Source organism: Poecile atricapillus, chromosome 24, assembly GCF_030490865.1.
Source record: "Poecile atricapillus isolate bPoeAtr1 chromosome 24, bPoeAtr1.hap1, whole genome shotgun sequence".
Taxonomy (NCBI): domain Eukaryota; kingdom Metazoa; phylum Chordata; class Aves; order Passeriformes; family Paridae; genus Poecile; species Poecile atricapillus.
In genome coordinates, this window is record NC_081272.1 from 7,125,361 (window position 1) to 7,143,969 (window position 18,609).

Sequence of the window (18,609 nt, forward strand, 5' to 3'; positions counted from 1 at the left end):
TGACCCAGCACTCCTCACCCCAAACCCCCGTGACCAGTTACTCCCTGGCCCCAGAGCCTCCCTCCAGCCTCCCCCAGCACCCCATCATCCCCCACCCCAAATCCCCGCTTGTCCCCTGACCCCAAAGCCGCGCTCCGAGCGGCCCCGGTTCCGGGGCCGTGTCCCCCCGGGGCGTGTCTCCGCCCGCCGCACTACATCTCCCGGCATGCCCCGCGCGCGGGGCGTGTCTCCGCCCGCCGCACTACATCTCCCGGCATGCCCCGCGCGCGGCTTCCGGCGGCGCGGCCCGGCGGCGGCGGCAGGTAAGGGCGGGCGGGGGACCGGGAGCGCCGGCACGACCGGGAACCCACCGGGGCAAAGGACGGCTCCGGAGAACCCCGGCTTGGCCCTGCCGAACCCCCTGCCCGGGGGCAGCGCTTCGGGAGCGGGGTGGACACTGAGGGGAAGCGGGAGCACCCCGGAGATGCCGCGGGAGGGCCGGGGCTGTGCGGGCTGTCCCGGCGGAGGGGCTCCACGGGAATCAAACCCCGCGCGGCTCACACACCCCGCAGCTCGCTCGAAACACCACAAGCGCACTTCTCGTCCCTGTTCGCCGCTGTCCTCCGAAGGACAGCTCGGAAACCCTGAACGGCTTGGGCTGGGACTACAATAAACCCCGGCTTTTCGTCCCTGCTGCCCTCCTGTGCCTTGCCCTGAGTGTTTCCAGCTTCCCCAAAGTTCCCTCTGAGGCGGCCCCGTTGGTATTTCTTTGTTTGATCTCTCCTGCCTTAATGTTGACTGAAATTTGAAACGTCCCCGCTGAGCTTTCTGGTTTAATTGTTCTCTCCCTCTGTTTACACGCAGATGAATTATTTACCTCTGTGTCTTGCACTGGGTTCTGTTTGTCCAGGTGGAGGTAGGCGAGGGCTTGGTGCCCTTCTCTGGCGCTGAAATACTGCAAAAAAAAGTAAATTATGTGCGAAGGTGTTCAGCTGAGGCTGAAATGAGCTATAAAGCTCCTTCAGCTTTAGGATCTTTAAATGCTGCTTCCACAAGCCTAGAAAGAGAAGTGGGAGTCAGACAATCCCAGAATGAATTGTGTTGGAAGGGACCCTAAAGCTGCTCTTGTATCACCCCTGCCATGGCAGGGACACCTTCCACGGTGCCAGCCCTGGCCAGCCTGGCCTTGGACACTTCAGGGATGCAGGGGAAGACACAGTTTCTCAGACAGCCTGTGCCAGGGTTTCCCCACCCCTCACAGGGAAGAATTCCTTCCCAATATCCATCTAAATCTCCTTGTTTAGTTTAAAACTATTCCACTTGTCCTATCACTTTCTGCCTTTATAAAATATCACTCTCCTTTTTATAATCTTCCTTCAAGTATTGGAAGGCTGTAGTGAGAGTTCCTAGGAGCCTTCTCCTTGTAGTTGCTTCCTTATTGCTTAAAGACACCTGGAATTGTACAGGAGTGAGTGTTAAACTTTTAAGTTTTGTGATGTTCCTGTTTCTCAAAAGCAAAACTCGTGCAGAATCAGGGAAGGGGACTGATGAAGTTTCCACAGTCCACTCTTGGTGGATAAAGGATGTTCAGCTGAGTTAGTTTGATGTGCTACAGAAGATGCAAAGGAGTGTAATTAGATTCCTCTCCCTGCTGTGATTTCCTCAGGAATGTCTGATGCTCTTCAAATAGACCTTTTAAATGAATCCAAATTGCTTTTAAGAGTAGACAGCACCTAAAATCATAAACTTACATAGTTTAAATTCCTTTTTGTGAAGACTACAAAAACAGGCAAAATTGAGCCAAAATGAGGCCAATTGTGAGGGACGGGGCTGGCACAGTTACAGCAGCTGAAGCTGAATATCTGGACAGTGATGGCAACAAAACTCCTTTCTCATTCAGAGTAGGTTTAAACCTGTTCTTGCCAACAGTGCTGGGAATGACTGCATTTTTCTGTCCCAAGTCAAGGTGGTTTCAAATGTGTCAGAATGTCCTTTCACAGGTGGTACTCTGTTATCTGACAATGTATCAGTGTTTTTGCAAGGAACAATTAATTTCTGGATTACCAAGAAATGAGCTGTGTCTGAGGGACTGAACATACTCAAGCCCTGGGAAATGGAGTGGGAGTCCTATTGGGAGCATGGGGCAGTGCCACAAACAAGGGGAATGTGATTGCATCCTTGTTTTCATGCTGCTGGATCAGTGATCTGTGATTATACAGCCTTCTACTTCATTCAGTCACTGGTTAATTTGATTTCCAGTTTAATTTGATGACAGTTTTGAGAGCCAAATCACTTGTATTTAAACAAATGGCTTCTATTTTGATCAAATTTCATTGCATTTGGCATGTGTTGGAGCATTATATGTATTAAAAATCGCTGAGACTGTGGTTCATGCAGGTCTATTAGCTGGTGATGAATATTCAGTTACAAGCTGTACAAAACCTGTGTCTGGGTGGGATTTAAAACAGAACTGGGTTTTTCTGGCTGGTCTCGGTGATATCATGAGTGAAGAAAGCTGCAGATATCCTTGGGATCATTTGGGTTACCTCAAAATACGTCATTTTTCAGGCAAAACCAGAACTTTGGGCTGCAGGGAAGCTTGTAGGGCTGTTGGGGGCAAAGACATCGCTCCTGCATCCATTAAGGTTGGAGTGGAGATGGTCATTCATAATCAGTTCCCTAATTTTCTTTAGCAGTGATTTTCTGCATACAAGTGCCATGTATGTTTATTTTTCTGAGTGTGAGAATGTTTTTAATTTTTGCTGGCAAGTTTGGAGCCCGTGGAAAACTAATGGATGTGCAGTAGTGGCAGCGTTGGGCCTAGGCTTTGTGTCGAGTGGAAAAAAGCCCTTTCAGAGTTCTATTTTTATCAGTTAATTAGTCGCTCTTGCTGACGTGTCAGTGCTGTGGTGATAACTATTCCCAGTTCTTCCCTGCTGTTGGGGTCATGGTTAGGCAAGGAATGCAGCAGCCAGCATGGCTCATCCCCATGGCTGGAGCTTTAACTCCTTCCAAACTGCCCCCGAATCCAAGGGCAGATTCCACAGGAGGAGTTGGCATATATAGATATACAGAATTTTCTCAGTCTTCGGCAAAGGTGCTTTCCCATTGATGACTGCCCTTAATTTTTCCTCTGCCCAGAGGATTTACTGGTAGGACCTGAGGTGTGGAGATTGCTGTGATTTGCCTGTGGCTGGGCAACAGGCTGGAATCAGAGGTAAAGGGCTGCAGGTTTTCCAATTCTTGCTCTTTTCTGCTTGTTTTGAATGACTCGGGATGATCTGTCAGGGTTGGAAGGTGACCAGGCAGGACATCTAACGATTACACGTTGGTATTTTGCTCCTTGTAGATGAGGAGTTGCTGTTTTCCCGATTTCAAAATGTGGAAGCCCTTAATCTGAAAATTCTTGTGGTGTTCATTCTATTGTTTGTGGTGTCACTTGTTTTGATTCTCAGCTGTGCTGAGATAGGGAGGTGAGAGGCAGCTTTGGTCTCAGCTATAACCCTGGTTGTTGCTGCTTGAATTCCTTTGTTTATTGGTGACTGTCTGCTCTTTCTGCTGAGGATGGGATGGGGAAGGGAGGACTAATTATCTGCAGAGAGGGGCTTTAAATGCTATTAGCCAAAAGAACGGGCTTCATCCCCTAACTTGAATGAGTTGAGAGAAATAACACGCAGCACTGGTGGCAAAGATAGGAAAATTGAGAGCAGTCCAAAGGGTTTCTCTCTGCTGAAGCCTGGAAATAGATTTATTATTTCTTTTCCCAAGCCTTTGGCTCCTAGCAGCTTTGGAGGAGTGGGGGAAGGGGTAAACAGATTGTTAACTTTATTCTTTTGTGTTTGTGCTTTTGGCATGCTGGTTCCAAAGCGCAGTTAGGAATCGCTCACCTACCAGCTGTGTGCAGTCGTGATGGGCAATTCATTATCAAGGACTAATTAACCACAGCTGCTGAGTGTCATGGGGCAAAACAAGGTGCATACTGATGAGGTCGATTTGTGCAAGCCTGGCACTTCTGTGCAGTCAGTGCCTTTTGAGGCACTTTTAGGAAAGATCACTGGACTTCAGTAAAGTTTAGTGCTGTTAGACCTGAGGGTTTGAACCTTTTCCCTGTCAGCTCCAGAAAGCTGCTGCTAAAAGCAGGAATCTCTTGGCTGCCAGTACCTCAAGGTTTTTCTTTAGTTAACCAAGCCCCAGAAGTTAACCCTTTCATTAGAGCTGTGTTGCCACAGTCTTAGCTGTCTAAAATCCATCAAGATTAATCCCTACCATTGATTTAAACTGTAGGCTGCCTTAATCACCTCACACTTGTCTGTTCGAAAGGGGAACCTCTCTTAATGTGCGTTTCTCTCCTCAGTTCTGTCCCTTAGCTTTTAAGGGTGCAAGCAAGATAAATTTGGCCCTAATCGTACAGAAAAGCCTTGATTTGTAAACTTGGATCAAGGTTTGGGAGGCACTGACTTGTTTGGTGTCTGCACAGCGTTCAGTGGTGGGCAATGCTCAGACCTCTGGCTGTGTAAACACTGTCACAGAGGGTGACTTAGCAAAAAAAGAGGTTATTGCTGGTTGTGGCCTTGAGGCTGGGGTCACAAGCTGTGTCTCAGGCTGTGCTCATGGAGGTGAAGCTTCCAGAGGTGTTTATGGATGGGGGATAAAGCCAAAGATCGTTGTCTTTGGAGTATTTGAGCTTTGAACAAAACATGTCACTGTGCAAATTTTCAGGGGACTCGGCTGTAGTCACATGCCTTTGAAGGTTGTGTTCTCTTGACTAATCCTTCTGTCCTACTCCAAATCAAAGCAGGGATGTCTGCCACCAGCTGAACTCGCTGCTGTCGGTCGGGGGGATTGGCTGTTCTCACTGTGCCTGCTGCTCGGGGGCTTTGGTCAATGTTATTTCTGTGCTGGCAGGAGCTCCCCTGCAGATGCACAAAAGTTCTGCTGGAGGTGTGTTATCGATTCCTCTCCTCTCCAGAGCTGTCTAAAAGTTTTTGCTGGTTTGCTGCCAAGATGCTGCTTGTGCCAAGATTCACGGGAAGCAGGTTTGCAGGTACAGCTAACACCCGCCAGCCTTCGGATCCCAGTGCAGGGGAGACTTAAGTGGGATTGTGCAGGGATTGAAGCACAAACCAGGGTCAGGAGGATTTGAGCTGGTCTTTGCTGGCTGCCTCAGGTTCTGTGGGAATGCATTTTTAAAGCTGCTCTGCTGCAATGCTGACAGTGGAAATCTGGATGGATCCACAGAATATCTGCTCCGTGTTCCTGGATGGATGACCTTGTGCTGATGAGGTTGTCTTTATCAGCTGGGACTAAGGAGGAGGAGGATAATTACTGAAATAGTGATAAGCTGTCAGATTTGTGCTAGTAAATTTGGGCTTTTATTTTTGGCAATATTAAGTTTAGTGTCTGTTCCAAACCAGGTGTAATTTACTGCTATGTGGGAAACAGGAGAAGCAGGAAAAGAGCTGTTACAGAATCAGGCAATATGCTGAGTTGGAAGGGACCCATCAGGGTCATGGAGTCCAACTCCTACTAGATTTGTTCCCTTGTAAAGGTGTTTGTGTGATGCCAGAGGAGAACAAATAATTAGAAGCAAAGTCTTCTTCACTTATATTTGTTGATTAGCAGCAGGTGAGAACTGGCATGTTCCCTGTAGGGTCACAGAAGCTTCATTTACCTTGTGCAGAGAGTTAAATTAGTGCATATATCCTGCTCCTGACTTGCTCTGTATCCTGTTCCTCCTGCCTGTGGATCAGGGCCAGAGGAGAGCAAGGTCATAGAATTTTTTGTCTTGTACTTCCAAATCAGTTTCTAACAGACCCACAGTTATGGAGAGAAGCGCTGTGATTGCAGGGGTCTGTAAACTGGATTTCTCCTGGCTCTACTGTGCTTCTTGAAGCACTATCTGCTTCTGGGTGAAACTGTCAGATGAGTGTGTCCAGTTCTCTTGGCTCTTACTGTTTTCCAGCAGTTTTGGAGGCAGTGATGGCTTCAGGCCACCTGGCTTTTCTGTGTCTGTTCAGATCAAGGTAAAAGCAGTTAATAGAGCACCAGCAGTGCCAGAGCAGAAAGGCAAAACTTGAGGAAAACAATTAGCTGGCACCTAACATTATAAAAAGTGGGGTTTTGCTATTATTGTTATGTTTCACTTGAATTATAAATATGGGATTTTTTCCTGGCTGTGAGGATAGTTCGCAGGGAAGAACTTTCTTGGACTGGAAGACTTTGTTTATGCAGGGACTGCTCAGTTGCTGATACCTGAGGTCAGGTTGGATTCTTGTGTTCCTCAGCCAGTGAGGTTGTCATTTGGGGTTGTTAAGTATCCAGTTTCTCTGGGGGTATTGGTGGGCTTACAGAAAATGCATCTGGAGGAAAGAAAGGGGGGGATTTTCAGGTTGAATTTATTAAGCTGGCTGTGCGAGGTGTCCTGAATGTGCTGCAGTCTGGTCACCTGCAAAAACCTCTGTGAGCGTATCAGGCCGGGAAAGTGGGATGAAGGATTGTTGTAAGGCTGCTGGATCCCCAAAATCAATGTGACACTGGTGATTACACTAATCAGTATTATTCCACATCTGCCTCCAAATGAAGCCTTCAATCTGTATTTTAATGACTGTGTTCTCTCTACTTACAACTGTAAGTCCAGGGAAAATAAGGATGCTCAGGCGGACAGGAGGCCTGGTTTAGCTCCCAGCTATGTTGCTGTCGAGGTGTTTGATGTCAGGCAAGTCACTTTTTCCTTATTTCGTCCTCTGATGATCCTCTCCAGAATTACCTGGGGTTAGTGAGCATGTAGTCATCCTGTTTATAGCTAGAGGGACAAATTAATTCATCTCAGCCTTAAGAGCCATAATTAGCAGCCAGGTTCTACTGGTCTAGTCCCATTCTGCTCTGTGTCGTATGGTGTGTAGGTGGGCCCTTCAGTAAATAGAATATGAATAACAGGAGGAAGTGTTTGAGTAGCAGGTATGTTGGGTAAGTCCAGCATCAGCTGAGTTCAAGGAGTTGTTTCTTGATTTTCACCTTGTCCTGTATTTTGTGAATGTGTAATTTAAAGTTTTAACTCTGCAATTTTTTTATTCAAATGCTTATTCAGGTTTCACACCTGGCAGGGCTTTTCTGCCTGTTGAGCTTGCTTTTATATTAAGTTCTTCTGCAAGGTGGGATTTTTGAGAGCTTTTTCAGTGAAACAGAAAAAAGTTTGCCTTGATTCTGCAGTAAATTCTTGCTGCTCTTGGGAAGTGGGATTTATAAAGCTGCTGTGCTACATTTCAGCTTGGAAAGGGAGAAACTACCAGAAATCCATTTCTCCTTTAATATGGAATTGTATAGGTGATACTCTTGCATCAGTCCTTGCATAAGCACTGGATACATTAACATTTTTAACTAGTAAATTTATGGATTATCTCTTCTTTTGGAGGATTTATTTAGATTTGAGAGCATTAGCCTCTGGGAAAATTAAACCTCTTTTAAATCCACTTTGTTCAGAGACTAGACTGAGGAACTGCTGGTAAGCCCTGCCATCTTCCTCCTGCTTTTCTGTGGGCTTGATTGGAATTGCAGTGCAGGGACACAGCTGGACCAGAGGCATCAGGGCTTTGGTTTTAGGTACTTTATCCAGTTGTGGCAAAATGGATTTGGAGCCTGTTTACTGTTCCTGTAAGGGGCATGTGCAGCTTTAAGCACTGCCAAAACCAAGAGAGCCCCTAAAACAACCAGCCCCAAAGGTAAGAAGGATGAAATGTCTGGATAAAGCTGTTTTTCTGCATAATGCCACAATTTTGGGGGGGCAATGGTGGCTGAGATGTCAGTGTGCTGGGTGCTGCTGTGCCTGCTGAGGTGTACCTTTGTTTCAGGTGGCTGATTCATGGCTCTGTGTATTTAATCATAGTTTCTATTGCAGTGAAATCTTTAACAAGCGGGTGGAGTTTGCTCTTAGTCCATTGCGGGTTCGTATGAATGTTGTGGCTGATTCATTCCTGTGTTCTTGCTGAGCAGAGTCATTTCATAGGGGATAATATTGAAGGCTATTCTGTGTTTCTGGTGCATGTAATGAGTTGAAACAGCTCTTTCATTTTAATAGTATTACTGTTTTTAGTATTATGTCGTGAGCATTGCTTGGTCCTCTCGTGTGGCTGCACTGCTGAGTAAATGCAGAGTAGGATTCCTTATGTTGATGTGAATGTTTCTCTTACTGCCTTTTGATTATCATTTAAGATAATTGAACCTGTGATTGTAGACTTGAGTCTTCCTGTGTGCTCCACAAATGCTTCCCTCAGGGTTTGATATTATCTGTTGGCTCATAAGTTACTGGGACACTCTTTAGACTGTGCTTTAGTCCTGTTGTACTGAAAGCTCAAATTCTCCAGCATTTCCAAGGTAACTTTGCTGCAGGAAGCAGCTTTCATTCTTAATGCCAGCAGCAAGGGGTTTGAATTGCATCCTCAGGGTAACATGGTGGGTAGTGGTTTTGTGTGGATTTAGAGCCACATGTCACCAATTGCTGTGATCCTGGGCAACCACTACAATTGTTTTGCAAGGTGAGACATTTCTGTTTTGATGGGCAGGAGAGTTAATAACGCTGTGTGATTCATATCAGTGATGAGTCTGGTTTTGGATCACATTTGGATTTCTTTTGAAGGATATTAGCATTTGTCTTCAAAGAAAGGTAAGTTGAAAGCCAAAGACGACACAAGCAGTTCCTGAGCTGTTCTGATAGGATGAATTAATCTTGTGGCTAGAGATCCCTGTACACTTGAGGGGACTGGGAGAATTGGGCAGCGTGATCACCGTGCTCAGAATTCTTCTCCTGTGCTTGGGGCACCGAGAGGGAGAGAGTGGCAGGAGGGCAATGCCTGTGAGCGGGAGGCTGTGCCAGGAGCTGTGGGACAGCAGATCTGCCTTAGGTGTGCGGGGACAATGATTAACCACAGCAGGAATCTGTCCTGTGAGTGGCCAGTTCCTAATGGAAGCATTCTGCAGGTGGCCAGACTCGCTGAGCAGCACAGGAACCACGGGAGCAGGGAAGGAGATGTCGGTGGCTGGTGCTTGTGGAGCTCAGTGTGCACTGCAGGAACAGCCTCTGGCTCTGATTCTGTGTCGGCAGAGGCAGCAGCAGCAGAGTGAGTATTCAGCAGTCTGGTGGCCTAGAACAGCCCTGTTCCTGCTGCCCTAAATGCCACCACACTTGAGGGACTGCCGGGCAGGTCCAGCAGGAACGAGCAAGGCAGAATTCAGGCTCCATTTTAGTGTTTTATTGCCTGCTCTTGGGACTATCACTTCCTTTGCAAAGGCGCTGTTTCCCTCCTGCAGCATTGCCCTGGACTGAAGTCGGGTGTGCAAGAAAGTGAAAATCTCTGGTGATGACTGAGCTGTAGCATGTTAAATTTAATCATCTGGGGACGTGTGGGGCAGATGATGCATTAGTGAGGTCTCAGGATGTGATCTGCCAGTGGAGGGATGTGGTCCCAAAAGCCAGAGAGTGCCTGTGTGTTTTTAGCAGATTGCAATTTAATTGGGCTAGGAGTGAGTCTGATCTGTTTTTGTGGCTGGAGGATTGCTGGTTTATGTCGTGATCCCTTAACAAAACAGCTCTGATGGAGGCAGCCTCTGCCATCGGGCTTTGTGTCTCAGCAGCACAAAGGCTGTGCTGGAAGCGAAGCTGGTGTCTGTGTGCCTGGTGTGTCCATCTGTGCTGGCTGAGAGAGCTGGAATTTGGAAATGCTTTTAACTGTGTGGGGGGAGCAGGTGGCTTTTCATCGCAATGAATTGTTTATTCCGGTATAGATTGAGGCAGGGTTTTGTTGCCTTCTGTTGTTCCAAGAAAGTGGGAGGAATGAGAAAGCACGGAACTGGTTAAACTGGAATTCCTGGCTAGCGCCTCCCCTTGGGGTACGATCAGTGAGGTCCTGCTTATTTCAAAACCTAGGGCTGACAGATCCTGGTGCTTTGGGTTCAGCTGGTGCTTTAGGGATTGTTTTTTTTTTTTTGCTTTAGGTGTACTGGAGGAATTTAAGAATAGTTTTGTAGCAGAGAACTCCATCTTGTAAATATGAGTACGCAATCTTGGTCTGTCACAGGTGCTCTGAGATTAAGCAGGGTAGGTACTCATGGCCCGCTGATCAACCTGCCTCAAACAGCACAGGGAATAAGGGGTGGCTCCTTCCCTGTGGTGCTGGCAATGGGGAAAGGGACAGAGCAGTGGGCAGGATCTGTCCTTCATGGCAGACTTTTCCAGCCTCTTTGGTGCTGGGAACCCTGACTTGGTGCCTGCCAAGCCCAGTCCTGGCCCTTGGCTGTGGAGACAGACACTGCAGCCCTGTGTAACACTGTGTAAACACTGTGTAAACACTGCAGCTGTGTAAACATCCCAAAGTGCTGGAGCTGCTGAGCAGGTCCTGTGTTTTCACTCCCTTCCCTTATTCTCCAGCCACCGGTTGTGGCCCATGTGACAAACAAATTGAGGAACTGAACTGGATTCAAACCAGTTGCTTCTGCACCAGGCTGGTTTTGGCTGGGGGAGCTGCTCCGTGAGATCTGTGGTGGAGAGGAGGGAAGGCAGAGCCTGGGGAACACAGCTCTCACTGCATGGGGATATTTTGGGGTTCCAGTGCAGGTGCTGTGCCTGCCATCCCCTCACCTGGTGCCTGCCCTGGAGTTGCTCCCGTGAGGAAATTGTCAGGTTAAGCTGTTTTGCCAGTTTAGTTTCAATGTCAGACTAACCTGAAAGAGCTGTGATGTTGCAGACGTGGAAGGGCTGTGCTGAGCTCTGTGAGACTGGTGGCTGCAGAGAGGTGCAGGTACAGGTTCCAGCAAATAACTTTGCAATGAATTGAATTCCTGAGGATTGGCAGAGCTCCTGCAGCTTTCTGTGTGTTGTTCTTGGCTGTTGGGATGGGAGGGTGCATACCTGTGGGCTGAAGTCCCTCTGGAAGCTGCTGTAGTTTGTGTTTGGTGTTGGGGTGTTTTACAGCTCCTGTGCTCTGGGTACATGTTACATTATCTAAACCCTGTGTTTTGTGGGCACCTCTTTGTGAATTGAAGTATTCCTCAGATGAAGTCAATAAATCTCCATTTATAGGCAAACCCCAGGGCTGGCTGATAAATACACTCTGTGGCCTTCAAATGAATGACATCATCCATCCAACTCGGAGTTGTGTCAGAGGGGAAGGAGACCTCAATCCTTCAGATGGCTGCAAGCATCATTATTTACTGGGCAAAGCTGGGTCAGGTTGGGTCAAGCTTCAGTTCCTTCTTACAGCAAAACAGCTGTTCCTCAATACCATTTTTATTGCAGACCTGAGTTTCCCTTTAGTAGACCTGTCACTGCTGACTGATTTTCCATTTAAAATGGGAAAATTTTCCAGGTACAGGTAAGAATACAGCTCTGGCCGATTCCAGTGTATTTTTACATTTCCAGAAGTGCTGTTGGCTTATGCTAGTGTTTGCCTGATAGCTACACAGGTTTCAAACTCCTGGGCTCACTCACAGCTACCTTTGAAGTCTTAAAGATCTTGCAAAGTACTTTTTGTTTCATTTATATGGCTCAGTATGCATTTTGGTCATGCTAGTTTTAATGTTTTTCTTTAATATGCCTTTTCCATATTACGTTTTGTAAGTGATTACATTCTCCTTCAATTTCACTCTTTTTCATTTGTTTTACTGCTCTGATATAGTTAATTCCCTTTCCAGAAACCTTGTTTTGAACTTGCTTGGAGTGCTGCTGATGTAGCTGGAGGGAGTGGGGGTGTGTGTTTTGCTGTTCCTGGTTCTGGCACCTATCAAAAGGTCCTGTTTGCTGAGCAAACCAGCAGTTCATGCTGGTTGATAACTGTGCTGGGGAATGGGGTCACAAAATGAGCTCGCTCTGATGTCCAAGGGTGCAGCTGCTGGATACAGTGGAAGGGCTGAGTCTGGTGTGCAAGAGAAGTCACCAGAAAGTGTCAGCTTATAGTTCAAGCTGCTTACTTTTTAAGAATTTTTTTTGTCATTGCATTTTAATTCTGTTCTGAAGCTCCTCACAGACTCTGTCATAATGGATTCCTTTTATATCACTTTGGGAGATGTTTGTAATTCTTGGTAGCTCTTTGGTGGGTTGATTCAAGGTGATCTGACAAATCACTTAGGTGTGCTGGTTCCTGTAGACAGAAGGGCTGGGAGCTACTGGTTGTACCTGGAGTGCTCTTAAGGCATTTCTTGTGGAGGATCCTCTGCTGGTCAACCAGGGGCTCCTCGTGCTAGGTGTGTAGAGCCAGGTCCAGCAACCTTCCTGTTAACACAGCCCATCCCAAGGCATTTCCTCAGCTCCTGTGCCTTGAGAATGTTTGAGACATTGATGTTTTCTCTCATTTTAAAGTCCTCTCTGCTACCTGGTGTTACAATGATTCCCTTGATTTGATTTGCAGAGTTGGAGAAGAGCAGCTTTTCCTGGTTGCCTTCCTGGCCCAGGTCAGCTAGCCTGCCTGCAGAGCACCAGGACAGCTTTGTCACTTCACTTGGGTGTTTTTTTAACCACAGTTACTGTGGGAGGTCCTTCTGTGGCTGGAAAGAAGCCCTGATGGTTTTGTTGAGCTCTTAATGCAGCTAAATGTGTTGGCTGGAAAATGTAATTTCTAATGGAAAGTTAGAGTGTCATGAGAAAACAGAGCTGAAACATTCCTGTTCTGGGGGGAGTTCCAGGAGATTACTGTCTTTAAGATTATCCCACTTAAGATTTAATTAAAGATTATTTGGAAGAGTGTATCAGACCAAAACCTAAGAGATGAGTGACCATGTGCTGAGCAGCGTGGTCTGGTGGAAGGTGTCCCTGCCTGTGGCAGGAAGGTTGGAGTTGGATGATCTTTAAAGGCCCTTCCAGCTCAAACCATTCCACAATTGTCCCTACCTGAGATGATTTGGAAGAGCACAAGTTCCGCCTGAGATTAAAATCAACTTGCAGCCCAGTGGGTCTGCACTAAGCACCATCCCCAGGCAATCAGGGGTGCTGCTTCATAAACTTTGTGCACGACCATGAGAACTACAAAATATTTATTTTTTATTTTTTTTAAATGAAAATGTTCTCATTCAGAAGCTTTATGGGCTTATTTTCACAATGGGATGCCTCTCTGCCTGCACTTACGTTACAAAGACTTTGCCAGATCAGAATTGGTTTCTCTGTTGTCCTAGTTAAAGCCTGGGCACCTTTTTATTAAAGCTGGAGCTCTGTGAGAAAATAATTGCCTGAGGAGGGCTTCTTTAAGAAAATTTGATCTCTTAATCAGAAATAATTAGAACTTATGCTAGTGAGTCTGTGAAAGAAAAAAAATAAGGCTACAACTGAATTTCAAACCAGCTGAACTGCTTGGCAAAATCTGCCTCAAAAGGTGAAATTTGATGCTCTTATAGATTCAGTGATATAATTCCAGTGTGTTGATTCAGAAAGTGCTTTAATTCCAAATAGCTGAGCTGTTCCCAGTTAAAAAAGTGTTGACTCTGTAAGCTGATAACAACACTTACCCAGCACAGGTTTCCAGTATCTCATATTTTTTCAAGTGGAAATGTTGCATTGCCTTTGAGTGTGGAACTTGATTAGAGATGCCTGGTTTATGTGCTGGAACATGCAGCAGGGGAGGCATGGAGTTTAATCTGATTGCACAAACCCTGTGGGCTGTTTATCCCAGGAAGCAGTTGGGCATTCAGGGTACTTTGGGAAAGACCCTCATGGCAGGATTGCAAATTCAGCTCTGCTGCTGCAGGATTTTTGGGAGCTCAGGTGAGCTTTCTAACAAATTTATTTTAGTGTTTTGATGGTGGTTAAGCTCATTCCTCTCACTTCTTAAATAGAGGCAAAACCCCCACTTTTCAAACAGGTTCTGCAGTGGCTGAGACTAAAAGTGGCCTCATTCAGGGAAGGAAATGGTGGTTGCAAATGAAATTGTCTATCGAGCCATAATTGCAGGGGCATGACCACAGCACTGAATGAGTGCTCAGCTGCTTAGTTTTTATTCAAAGTTTGATGAAAATGGAAACCACAAAATGAAGGCAGAGGTGGTTTGAATTTTACCCCACAAGCCAGAGGTAAATAAGTAACCCTGTTATTTTGTGCCTTTTGGGGGTGTGTTACAGAACTGACACAGATTATTTTAGCTCAGATAATATGTGCAACCCACAGTCCTCAGCTGCTCTCCATAACAGTGGGTCCAGGATGAGAGGTTTGCTCGCATATATCCAGACAAGCTCATTTGGATGCTCCATGGCAAACAGGCACAAGCACAGAGGACTGAGCTCATGTTTGCTTAGCATTCATCAGGTATAAACTACAGAATCCTGGGATGGTTTGGTTGGAAGAGACCTTAAAACTCGTCCAGTTCCACCCCCTGCCATGGGCTGGAATACCTTTCACTACCCCAGGATGCTCCAAGCCCCATCCAGCCTGGCCTTGGACACTTCCAGGGATGGGGCAGCCACATGAATTGAAATTCCCTGTGAGGTATGGTACAGGAACGAGCTGTTGCATGAACAGGTATTTGCAGACCACAAAGGAATTTTAATTTTTGATGAGCACTATTGCCCTGAAATCAGTTGCACAGTAAGACACAAGGGAAAAGTGCCAGTTCCAGAGCTGAAACCAGTGCTGGGGCTGGATTCTCACAGGGGCTGCAGGCTGTTCTCAGCTGCTTTTGGAAGGGAGGCCTTCTATGGCTTTGTGTCTAACGTGTTGGTTTTTTTTCTCTTTAAAAAAACCTGGGATTCATTTCTTTGTGGCAATACAACAAGCTGGAAAGGATCTGGATGAGAAACCCTTCTACTGGTGACCACCATTTTGGGTTGCTTAAGACACTCAAACTTGTTTTTGGGTTTGAATATTAGATGCTAGTGAGCATCTAGTGTTTAATGTGTTGTGCATTGTTTTATAACCTTTACATGAAAAAAAGCATCTCAAGACTTCTTATTCTTAATGTTCATAGGTCTGATAAATAAGACCACACTCCTTTACACTTATATAACCTTCTCTGAAAGGTGAATTGTACTCGAGGCATTTCTCCATCTATTCTGTGCTTTCAATTACTGCACTAATTAATTTATATAAGGCTTGTGATTGGGCTGTGGTCTGGGTTTGCAGAGGCCCGGCTGGTGTTTTTGTAACTAACTGGGGATGCTCCAGTGGCTTCAGCAGTCATAAAGTTCATCCTAAAATGGATTTGCATAGTCAAGAATTCAGTTTGTCATCTTCTGCATTTTGGACAGAGGGAGAAATACAGCTTAGCTTTTGGGCAATTTAGCTTTGCACTTCAGATATTCATTGTTTTTTGCTTTGCTGAAGCAGGTGCTGGTGGAGCTGGTTCCTTTTCTTAAGTCCTACTGTGCAAAAATGTGTGTGGTCCTGGATAATGGATGCTCTATAGAAACTACTTTACAAAAACATCAGTTCCCTTCCTTTTCTCCTTGCTTTGCTGGGCCAAACTTTTCTGGGTAACAGCAAGCTATAGAATTACATTCTTCACTACAAGAATCTTTTAATGCATTATGAGCATTCATATGTATCGATACATTAAGTGGTGTGTGTTGGTCTTGTGGGTGTCCAGAACTTCTTTAATCTCCTGGGTTTCATTTTATCAAGCAGTTGATCACGGAATAGCCATGCCTTGCTACCTCCCTTTGCATCCTCCTACTCCTGTGTCAGCTCCCACAGTAATAAGATCATCTGTCCTTTGCATGAATGGGCTGTTCTGCTTTAATTTTACCCTCTCCTTTTATCAAGAAGGTAATTTTGGTCCATGACAAGCCCTTCAGCCACTTCAAGGACAGTGAAGAGTGAAGCTGGTTTGCTCTATTCATACCACAATATTTTCTCTGCATGTATCTGCACCTCCAGAGAGGTGGATCAGCTGTCGACAGGTCTGGAGGGGAATTAGAGGTGTTTCCCATACTGAGACCTAAATAGAAGCAGCATTTGTCACTGGGGGCTGGTGCAAAAGCTGTGCTGTACATACATGTGACATACTTCCCTATAGGCTGCTGGCTTTTTCTTCAAGGTTTGGTGAATACAGCTCCCTCAGTGAACTGAAACACCTGGGAGAGGCTAGAGTGGCCTTTTCAGGCTTTGTATGGTCTGTTTCAAATAGAAATATGGAAGAACTTGCTGTGTTGGGTTTGTGAGGTGAATAAAGTGTCCATGTACTGCCGTGGAAGCCTACATATGGTGAAAGTTTCTAGGAAACGGAGTATTTCAAGTTTTAATTTGTATTTGAATTGCTTTACAAGAGAAGTTATTCCTGTCTTTGGTGGGGGGGAGGAACTGAGGCATAGATAAACAAAGGGCCTTGTCCAGTGTCCAACTTTCACTATCCTGGAGGTGCTCAAGGATCAACTGGATGTGGCACCCAGTGCTCTGGCTAGGTCACAGGTTGGACTCAATGATACTGGAGATCTTCTCCAACCTCAGAGATTCTTTGCTATTCAGTAGCAGAGCAGTAACGATGCAGGGTCTGGAGTCCCACGCCAGTGTTCTGCACAGCATGTCCCTGAGTATTTTTAGGGTTTACTTTTGCCCAGGTGTTGGAAAAAGCCACTCACCTCCCCGTGGCACAGCCCTGGAGGATGCAGCTCCCTTCTTCCAGTTCCTCTCTGGTAACCTTATATCACTGTGCCACCCACAGGCAGCTGCTGAGCTGCTGGAAAACGTTTCCTGCTTGCATGGGGAGCCACTTATCAAATGTTAAATCTATGACAAAAAGCCACCGATTTCATTGACAGTAATATGAACTGCATTGAGGCTTTCAGTCCTGGTTATTCCAGTTTTCTTTTTGAATTGCACTTAGGGTTGTTGCACTATTGTCTGATTTTTCTACGTCTTCCACAAAACCCATTCCTTGTGCTAACCAGCTGCTGTGTTCCTGCTCAAAGCCATTGCTTCCCAACAAATGTGAAAATGCTTGTAGTGTTGGCATCCTTGGAAAGAGAGGAAAATTGCTGGGCTGTTAATTAATGGTGCACCCTGTTAATTGACATGTTGCCAGATTAGGCTGCAGAAGAACTGGATTTAATCTTTGTGGTTTTATTGAGGAGGAATATTCTGATTTCCCTCCAGCTGACCTCTCCACTGCTCAGTGTGTGATTAGTGCAGAACAAACTGGGTCAGCTGAGGCTGCTCAGAGGATTTTGAAACCAGCATTTGTAGTTCCAGCAATTTGTAGAAACCGGCAAATGATGTTTGAACCATATAATTGAAGGACATGAGCAAACGAAGACTTTCAGGTGGAGCTGGTTTGTTTTCAGACAGTCAGAAAAATATATGTGCTTTTTGGCATTCCCTGGCTTGAAAAGGGGTTTGTGCATGTCTTCCTCTTTGTACCACTCTGTCTAACAAGAGGTTAATTTGCCTTTCCACTTTGTTTTGTAATCTGTACTAGGGCATTTGGCATGGTTGATCTATTTAGGCTTTTTAAGAATTTCCTTTGTAGTACCTAAACTCCAGTTGTGCACCCGTGCTGTAATCTGTCCCTTGGGAGAACAGTTTGGTGCTGTTGAGGTGTTCTGCTTTGTAGAACAGAATTTTAATATTGTTTACCATGCTCTTAATCTTGCTGGCAGATAAAATGAGTTTCTTTAGCCATCCCCCTGAGGACCTGATGGAGCTTCATGGCCAACAGACCCATGGCATTAGGTGGAGTTATCTCAGCTTTGCAAAAATCCTCTCATCTGTCTTCCTGGAAGGAGTAATTATTGGTGAGAGAATAAAATGTAGATTTTATTTTTAAAATTGCTTTTATAAAGAGGAGTGGGCAGCCAGATCCCTGGGCTAGCTGGGGAGGGTTTGTAACTCTGGCCCTTGAGAAACATTTGCAGCTGGGGAGAGTCCTGATGTCTTGGATCAACCATTTGAGTGGAATTTGGCAAATCAGGGAGGAAGACTCAGGATATTCTCTATGTGATGAAGAGGAGGCTGCTTTGTGCCTCCATCTCCCAGCTGGCCTTATTCCTGGTGTCTACTTTTTCTTGGTGAGCTGTTGTGGGCAGCATCAACCCTTTGCTGGGCTCTTGTCATCTGCCCCTGTGGGAGCCTTCTGGATGCTGCTGCAGTAATGTAATCTTTCAAATAGTGTAAAGCAAAGGATTGAAGTGGCATAATGAGTGATAATACAATATTTGTTTATTGGCTGTTAGTAGCCCCATATTAGGTCAAAATGAAAAATCATCTGGGAGTTGTCAGGTGAGCTTGTTTAATTTCATGGGTCATGGTCTCTATTAATGCAGGACCATGTTCCTCAAGTTATGGGGGTGTGTGTTAACCCTTCCCTTTCCCTCCAACTGGTGGATATAGTTCCAAACTGTTATAAGAACATCCTTTCTCTACCCCACATGCTTTTTATTCCAAGACAGCCTTGGGTTTTGTCTCATTACAGTAAAAGCCCTGTAGTAGCTGTCCAGCTGCTGTCGTGTCCCTCTCTGGAATGGTGATTTAGAGCTGAGCCAGCATGGAAACTGCCTTTCCATGCCTAAGGCAAGCCTGTTGGCAGCCACTGCAGAGAAGTAATGTGCCACTTCTGCTTCGAAGAGTTGTCAGTTTTCTAGTTTAGTTGGGAAAAACAACCAACGATGGCTTAGGTTTTAGTTGGACTTTTGGAAACGTGCTGTGGTCTTTTGAAGGACGCTGTTCAT

At 45.8% G+C, this 18,609-nt stretch overlaps 1 protein-coding gene across 2 annotated transcripts in view; it reads left to right on the top strand.

Annotated features, from left to right (window-relative positions):
• Nucleotides 1-246: 246 nt before the first annotated feature.
• Nucleotides 247-18,609, top strand: part of PHACTR4 (phosphatase and actin regulator 4) — a 61,729-nt gene continuing 43,366 nt past the window's right edge. Inside the window, exon 1 of one of the 2 annotated variants that reach the window (XM_058856550.1) lies at nt 247-302. The gene's annotated coding sequence lies outside the window, so the exon portion shown is untranslated. Of the gene's footprint in view, nt 303-8,945; nt 9,093-18,609 lie in introns of those variants that run through there. The other variant, XM_058856549.1, reaches the window with a different exon arrangement.